Source organism: Oncorhynchus kisutch, linkage group LG7 (assembly GCF_002021735.2).
Source record: "Oncorhynchus kisutch isolate 150728-3 linkage group LG7, Okis_V2, whole genome shotgun sequence".
Lineage (NCBI taxonomy): Eukaryota > Metazoa > Chordata > Actinopteri > Salmoniformes > Salmonidae > Oncorhynchus > Oncorhynchus kisutch.
The window spans coordinates 47,936,066-47,945,103 of NC_034180.2; the positions used below are offsets into that span (position 1 = coordinate 47,936,066).

The following is a 9,038-nucleotide window of genomic DNA, read 5'->3' on the forward strand; positions in this document are numbered from 1 at the left end:
CATTCAGCATCACTACCTCAAGGGAAATATGTACCAAAGATATCTACATATATTTCAAGATGTCGTGTATCCCTGGAAATATGTAAACATAACAGTTTTGAAAACATAGCTGGTGCAAAAAAATGTGGTCTCTTGCTATAACTTACGGGGTAAGTTGATATGCCTTGTGGTAAATGGGTGATGGTGTCCTGTGACAGTGGGTGATGCTGATGGTGAGTCAAAGTTGAATTCATGAAATGGTGGTGTGATGTATTGTATATCTTAAATGCATGCTTACATTCAGATATAGGTCTCTCTGTTCAATATCACTTACCCTTCCAGTTCTTAACCAGTTGTCCATGACAGGGATGTTGTTTCGCTGTGCCAATTCGTAGGCAGCTCGTCCGCGAGATTCTTCATATGTTTATCAAGCTCAGACTTCTTCAGATAAGACCTTGTGTTCCTCTGCTACTCTGTAATAGCCTCTCTTTCACACAGATACATGTTTGTTTTCTTTTTCGTCAATGTCCCTCTTCAGTGTCATTCTGTCTATTTTGACATCCCTTGCTGGTTCTTGAATGGACTTCTTCCCTTTTCTCACTTCCTTGGCTGCTCTCTCTAGAAACTCAAGAGGGGCTAGAACCCTGCTTGTTTTATGTTTATAAACATGGGACATTATGATGTCTGCTCTGTAACAATACACATCTGTAGTTCATATGCATGACACATTGCAAAAATACTATACATGTTATGCATAAACTGACAAAATGAAATCCTCATTTGTATGGGGTATGGTGGCCATTGTCTCAACTTACCCAAGGACAAACATTTTGACTATATTAGCCCACACAGCTACAAGGATGCACTTTCATGCTAGTTTTAGAACCTCATATTGTAGCTTATAGAGACCCCAACTGATGTACAAAAGTATTTTAAAATGATCTACTTTGGTTTAGATAACAACATCATGAAACCTATAATTCAATCAATTAATTTGACTTGAAAATCTGTATTTTTCCATGTGGTTTCTTCCTTCACAGACTCCATGAAATGATGACCTCTTTCTAAAAATGTGGTTACATGATTAATTCTATGTATGGTTTCCTAGAAACAGGGGTGGCTTTGGTTCAACTTACCCCACTCTCCCCTACTAATTGGATATTGGACTAAACTTACTTACATAAAACAGGGAAAATGTTAGTATGATAAAATAATGTCCAGTTTAGAGCAAAAGCCTCTCCTTGGTCTTCTGCAATTAGGAAATATTCAGTCTCTCTTTCAGTGAGAGTGAGAGTGAGTGAGTGAGTGATTGAGTGAGTGAGTGAGTGAGTGAGAGAGGGAGAGAGAGAGAGAGAGAGAGAGAGATAGTGAGAATGTGAATGTCATGTCTGGTGCCTCTTTCACTTGTTTTTTGGTGAAGATGTGCCATCCTGCTGGTAGAGTACAATAACGTTGGTTAGAGACACCAACTGAGCAGAAATTACTAGCAGAACTCATGGTCTTCGGGAGAAGGGCAAACACTACTTACAAAGTCTTTGAAATGAGGTATGGGAATAATATTCCCCTTCCAATCTAAATGGTTCACGTCTCCGTCGATATCTCTCACACTGTCTTCAAACTTCAAACAGTTGATCTCTTATCTCACCAAATATTCACAAGTGTGTGCCTGTGGGATCAGGTAAACACTGAAACACAAAAATACAGAACCAGGTGTGATACAACTTGTCATTAATGAGGCAATTTAGGGGAAAACAGAAACCTTGAATCAGAAACCTTGCATTGCAGGAACGTTAGCTAACTACCTGCTGTGCCATGATGGTTCAGAGGCCGTAGTACAGTCATACAGGGTGGTCACCTCCCTCACAAACCCCAATACAAATGGGAATGCTTCCCTCCAAAAAAGGAATGCTGGGAAAATAACCGCTGTAACGTTAGAGGAGAACAGGTCTTGAACCTGCAACTCGGTTGTTCCAGTATCATGTTGTGCACGTCTGTGCCATTAGTGATCCAGACCATTTAGGCAGAGCATTCATTCATAACAGGTTTGCTGCCTACAACATTGTAACGTCATTTAGCTTAAACACAATTAGCTAGGTGTAGGGTGTCCAATCAAAAACGCATCTTTTGACCAATGGATAATTGGTCAATGGTTCAAACCTCATGTCTCTATCATAATCCATTCAAAGGTTATTGGAGTTTTTACATTTGTAGGAGGCTAGAATTAGGGTGACTAAAACAATAGAGGCCAGAATTAGGGTGACTAAAACAATAGAGGCCAGAATTAGGGTGACTAAAACAATAGAGGCCAGAATTAGGGTGACTAAAACAATAGAGGCCAGAATTAGGGTGACTAAAACAATAGAGGCCAGAATTAGGGTGACTAAAACAATAGAGGCCAGAATTAGGGTGACTAAAACAATAGAGGCCAGAATTCGGGTGACTAAAACAATAGAGGCCAGAATTAGGGTGACTAAAACAATAGAGGCCAGAATTAGGGTGACTAAAACAATAGAGGCCAGAATTAGGGTGACTAAAACAATAGAAGCCAGAATTAGGGTGACTAAAACAATAGAAGCCAGAATTAGGGTGACTAAAACAATAGAGGCCAGAATTAGGGTGACTAAAACAATAGAGGTCAGAATTAGGGTGACTAAAACAATAGAGGCCAGAATTAGGGTGACTAAAACAATAGAGGCCAGAATTAGGGTGACTAAAACATCTGAAAAATTGCATCTGTGAACTAGGCTGGATTCTGTATAAGAACTAACGATACTGGCTACCTGACAGGCTCACTTTCCCGATGAACTTGTCTTCTCGAATCCGCAGGACAAAAAAACAATATAGACGTAAGATGGATATCGATTATGAGACATAACATGTAGTATTTTCATATTTTAGTATACACTAAAATATTAATTAGAAATAACTTATTTTTTTTGCCGATTTCTCACAAAAACAGTACATCTCTATGAAATATCATTGGAGCAATGAGCTCATACCAGCCTTTCATTTTCAAAGCCTTTTATACTGAACACAAATATAAAACACAACATGTAAAGTGTTGGTCCCATGTTTCATGAGCTGAAATAAAAGATCCCAGGAATTTTCCATATGCACAAAAAGCTTATTTCTCTCAAATGTTGGGCACAAATTTGTTTTATTGTTCTATTAGTGAGCATTTCTCCTTTGTCAAGATAATCCATCTGCCTGACTGGTGTGGCATATCAAGAAGCTGATTAAACAGCATGATCATTACACAGGCGCACCTTGTGCTGGGTACAATAAAAGGCCACTCTAAAATCTTCAGTTTTGTCACACTACACAATGCCACAGTTGTCTCAAGTTTTGAGGGAGCATGCAATTGGCATGCTGACTGCAGGAATCTCCACCAGAGCTGTTGCCAGAGAATGTAATGTTAATTTCTTTACCACAACATAAGATGTTCTTTACCAACATCGTTTTAGAGAATTTGACAATACGTCCAACCAGCCTCACAACCGCAGACCACGTGTATGGAGTCTTGTAGGCGAGCGGTTTGCTGATATCAACGTTGTGAACACAGTGCCCCGTGGTGGCTGTGGGATTAAGATATGGTTATGCATAAGATACGGACAAACGAACACAATTGCATTTTATCGAAGGCAATTTGAATGCACAGAGATACCGTGATGAGATCCCGAGGCCCATTGTCATGCCATTCATCCGCCTCCATCACCTCATGTTTCAGCATAATGCATGGCCCCATGTCGCAACGATCTGTACCTAATCCTGAAAATGTCCCAGTTCTTCCATGGCCTGCATACTCACCAGACATGTCACCAATTGAGCATGTTTGGGATGCTTTGGATCGATGTGAACGACAGCGTGTTCCTGTTCCCGCCAATATCCAGCAAATTCGCACAGCCATTGAAGAGGAGTGGGACAACATTCCACAGGCCACAAATAACAGCCTGATCAACTCTATGTGAAGGAGATGTGTCGTGCTGCATGATGCAAATGGTGGTCACACCAGATACGGACTGGTTTTCTGATCCACTCCCCTTCTTAAAAAAAATAAAAATTCTGACCAACAGATGCATATTTGTATTCCCAGTCATGTGAAATACGTAGATTAGGGCATAATGAGTGTATATAAATAGATTTCCTTATATGAACTGTAACTCAGTAAAATCTTTGAAATCGTTGCAAGTTTCATATATATTTTTGTTCCTAATTCAGCTCATGTCATGATTCTAATTTTCCTTTTTGCGACACGTGTAAACAACTTTGAAGACAATGACCACAAAATGTAAAATACTCAAAGGTTTGGAGAAACCTACAGAGCTCGGTGCTTAAAAGAGTATGTTGATCCACCATGTGTCAAACTAAGTAACATAATAAAAGAATCCCCATCAAAAAGCCGTCAATTTAAGCTGGAGATATCCGCATGATATCTGCTATTTTTATGTCGACCGTCCGCATCTGCGTGAAAGTGGCAGAGCTACAGTGCTGTTTGTCAGAGGAGGAGACATCTCGAGAATCGGTCTTCTCACGAAAACGCCAGTTTTGCTCTGCTACCCCCACGGGACTCATCTTTAGTTTATACTGCCAATGTGCCAACTTCTGTCTGTGGTGCCTGAACCGTTTGGGCTACAAACTAATATGACCCCACTACTCTCACGAACATGATGGTGTTCTCCGTTTAGCTCTACAACAATCACAAGTGTCATACCAGGTTAAAAAAAATGATGAAAGTACAGAGGTAGTTTTGTAACAACAAAACATTTTTGTTAAATATGTGTCCAAAAAACTAAATTATTTCCTGAGCTTTCTTATATCTCCTAGATATAGGACAGAGACATCAAAACCTTACTCCTTATAATTTTTTTTGGGGGGGGCTGTCTGTTTTGCCATTTAATGAATGTGTTTTTCAATTTGTTTCTATGAGCTATAGTACTACAGTCCAAATGTATTACTTTAAAATGTGATACCTACAGGGGTCCTAAAATAGCTAAATGATCCATGGTACTGTATGACCATCATAAAACAATTCCATATGCTGTGTTAGAGAAAGACGCCTCTGAACGATTAAGAACATGAATAAACATATTTGTCTTGGTAAAATGTATTTTATAACACAAGGAAGTTACATTTCATCATCACAGTGCGTTTTAACCCTTTGAGCAGTGGGTGGACACCACCCCCTCCCCACACAGTCCCTGCTGGCAATGCTAACTAACAGTAGCTTTGAAGCTGCTTTACAGCAATATGCACAGCAAAACAACACATACGATAAGCAGAGGAACAACACTTTTGGAAACGTTGTGATTTATCTAGCTAGCTGGTTAAACATCTAGCTTAGCTAGCTGCTTTTACATGTGTGAACGTCAAAATTTGTGGGAAATGAACCAACTTTTCCTTTCTTTTCCAGTGTCCCAGCCCACACGAACTGAAAAACAAAAGTCCCCAGTGAAATTTGTAAAAAAAAACTTTTTTTTTAACTATTAAAAGTTGGAAATGCGTCTGTATTAGCAAGACATGAAAACCTAAATGTTTTTTCATAAACTATTTAAAGCCATTATTAGGCCTACCTGTGACCCCGGAAGTACTTATTTATATATTTAATTGTTTACCATTTTCGTTATGACACCACACGGCTTCTTGCTAGAAATCAACACCACACGTGAAAATGACTGGTACAAACCAAATGACTTGCCGCAAAAGGTTAGTCAATAACGAATAATATAAGTTTGTTGGGCTGGCGAAAAACAACCTCAAACCGCAGCGCAGCATTCACAGGCTAGAGTCGGAAGGTGAATGACATAACTTTGCCACCCCCTATGTCCCGACAGTGAGCTGAGACATATTGAGGAAGCTACTGCTGATGAAGATCATTATGTTTTAATGGTAGTTACTGTTTACGAGGCTGATAAGTTAGCTATGGACAACAACATATACCAAATATTGAGAACACTAATAGCCTCACAGGGACAACCTCAAGTAGAACAACATATTACAATGACTTCCCAAGCCTTGACAGCTCATCAGCAAAGGTAACTTATCATACTAATTTGAGTGTCCCGAATTTACGTTTACTATGTTATGTCTAGTCTATAAAACCAGGCTGAGTTGACAGGTGAATTGCAACACATGTATCTTAAGTGTTTGAACAGAGCCGAGGTAAGGATATAAGACATGTTTGAACAGGGTCTTCTCTGACATTTCCATTCCTTGTCCACCACGGAGCGCTCAGTCACTGCAGAAGCGGGCACTATGGAGGTCCAGGCACATCTTCTTCTTCACTCCTCAGGTGTTGGTGAATGACCTGTCTCGAGACACCTGCCCCACGCTGCTAGTCAGGTGTGTGGAGATTGACGAGGCTAGGGAATCACGCCTATTGCCAGGTATCTATCCTAGCACCAGTGGAGGCTGATGGGAGGAGCTATAGGAGGACGAGCTCATTGTAATGGCTGGAATGGAACGAAGTCAAACATGTTGTTTCCATGAATTCCAATTCTGCCTTTACAATGAGCCCATACTCGTATAGCTTCTCCCATCAGCCTCCACTGCTATGGTCTTATATATTTTTCCTGGTTCTTTGCAGAATGTTGACCCGGAGTCATACAAAATTGTGTGTTTCTCTACTCCAATGATTAATCCACGGATAAAAGGGGAAACCTAGTTAGTTTTTAGTTCTCTTTGATGAATCTCTCCTGGGTTTGTATGCTCGTATTAAAGGAACCCTGCATTAAAGGAGTGGCCTCCCTTTTGACCCTGGGACATGACATTTGTTTTGGTATGCCTCCATCTTGTGGCTGAGATTTGTCATTGCAGGATTTGTTTTTTATTTTTCTTCGCTACTTGGAAGTACATTTTCCCTCTGTGTGACATGACTTAATTCATTATAATTAATTCTAAAGATATAACAAAAATCTACATCCCAGGGTGCACTGGACACTCTTACTGACAGTTGTGGCTGCTTGCCCTTTGTGCTGTTGTCTGTGCCCTATAATGTTTGTACCATTTTGTCCTGCTGCCATGTTGTGTTGCTACTATGTTGTTGTCATGTGGTGTTGCTGCCTTGCTATGTCGTTGTCTTAGGTCTCTCTTTATGTAGTATTGTGGTGTGTTTTGTCCTTTTTTTTTTATCCCAGCCCCCGACCCTGCAAGAGGCCTTTTAGTAGGCCGTCATTGTAAATAAGAATTTGTTCTTAACTGACTTGCCTAGTTAAATAAATTAAAACAATTGCTTGTCAGTGCAAATGAGTTCACGGTGCGCTGAAGTGTTCACTCATTAGAGACTAATCCCAGGAGTGGAGGCCTCTGTACTGTAGCACCCATCTCACTATTCTGTCTCAAATGGCTGGAGTAGTAGAATGCTTTGGCTCGAGAGCAAAGGCCCAATCCAGCAACTACAAGTGTCCTATTAAAATCTGCCATGTGGAGAACTTGGATGGATTCACGGAATCCAGACATTAAAACATAATTCAACAATATTCAAAATTGTACTGAAATCAACTAAATCTATTGAATTTATTTGTGTATTAATTTGTCCAAGATTATCATAAGACATTAACAAAATGCATCAGTGATTCGTATTGCCCGTGTTTGGGAGTTTTGTGTAGCAGTTAGCGATAATGCTAATCGTCTTCTGGTAGATGGAAAGGCTTTTCTCAGTTAAATGCTAACTACAAGCATAGCCTACCTGGCAGAATGATGATCATGATTATTTATAACAATCGATACATCAATGATATGATTATTTGCATAAATTCAGTGACGATTTGTTTAGTAAGCTCTGCAATCACGTTTGCTACAGAAACACCACTACCAAACAAGTGTTTGACTGGTGCACAGTTTAATTAAAGGGTATCTACAACCAAATATTACAATGTTTGATTTTACCCAGACCTCAAAAGTGGTCTCCCGATGTGGTTTAAGCATTGTGGACTTAGAATGTCCAATTTGGTTCTTTTTATGTAAAAAAACAAAAGGGGGGGGGGGTTTCAAGTAAAACCTTAAACTAAAATGGAGAAAATGTTATAGGGCTATAAACTACTCCTCAACCACTGTCAACAGCCATCAAGCCACTGGAGCTGAAGTGACTGGTTGCTATGGGAATCGGAGAAATTAATTCTCAGCCAGGAGGAGACTGGACCCTTGTGGTGCTGCTGAATAACAGGCCCTAGTTAGTGCACCAACTCTTGTCTGAAGTGCTGCATTTCTTAACACCCTGACCAAACCGGCCACGCAGTTGTATGCGCCATCATGCGCATGTTGATTTTTGTCCATCTACACCAGATGTGATCATGACACGCAGGTTGAAATACTAAAACCAACTATGAATCAATTATATTCATTTCGGGAAGGGTCGAAACACACAACATTCAATGGACATTTAGCTCGCTAAGTTTGACTTGGGAGATGAACGTTGGGTTGTTATTTAACCCGACACGCCTATGTTCCAGTGGAGGCAGATACTATACAACGGGCTCATTGTAATGGCTGGAATGGAATAGATGGAACAGAGTCAAACATGTTTCCATATGTTTGTGTTTGATACCGTTCCATTTATTCCATTCCAGCCATTACATTGAGCCCGTCCTCGTGTAGCTCCTCCCATCAAGCCTCCACTGCTATGGTCTTATATATTTTTCCTGGTTCTTTGCAGAATGTTGACCCGGAGTCATACAGAATTGTGTGTTTCTCTACTCCAGCGATAAAAGTGGAAACCTAGTTAGTTTTTAGTTATCTTTGATGAATCTCTCCTGGGTTTGTATGCTCGTGAAAACCAACGAGATAGGATAGTCGGGACTTGCAGCGTGTGCTTCTACACCTGCATTGCTTGCTGTTTGGGGTTTTAGGCTGGGTTTCTGTACAGCACTTTGATATATCAGCTGATGTAAGAAGGGCTATATAAATACATTTGATTTTGAGTCTAGCTTCTCAAATAGATGCAAGTTCTATTTGAGCGTGGCCGGTTTAGTTTCCCTGTAAGGAAGTCTCTTGGATGATGGTCTAGACAAGATGCCATGGCCACAACATAGGTTTGCCTCAGCAAGCATCTCCTTCATTGTCTT

General features: G+C 40.2%; 1 long non-coding RNA gene across 1 annotated transcript; it reads left to right on the forward strand.

The window, feature by feature from the left end:
• Positions 1–5,573: 5,573 nt before the first annotated feature.
• LOC109894687 (uncharacterized) lies at positions 5,574–6,748 on the forward strand. Its single transcript, XR_002255901.2, has 3 exons — positions 5,574–6,011; positions 6,166–6,318; positions 6,563–6,748. It is a non-coding gene; the product is annotated as an uncharacterized LOC109894687 (long non-coding RNA).
• Positions 6,749–9,038: the final 2,290 nt, after the last annotated feature.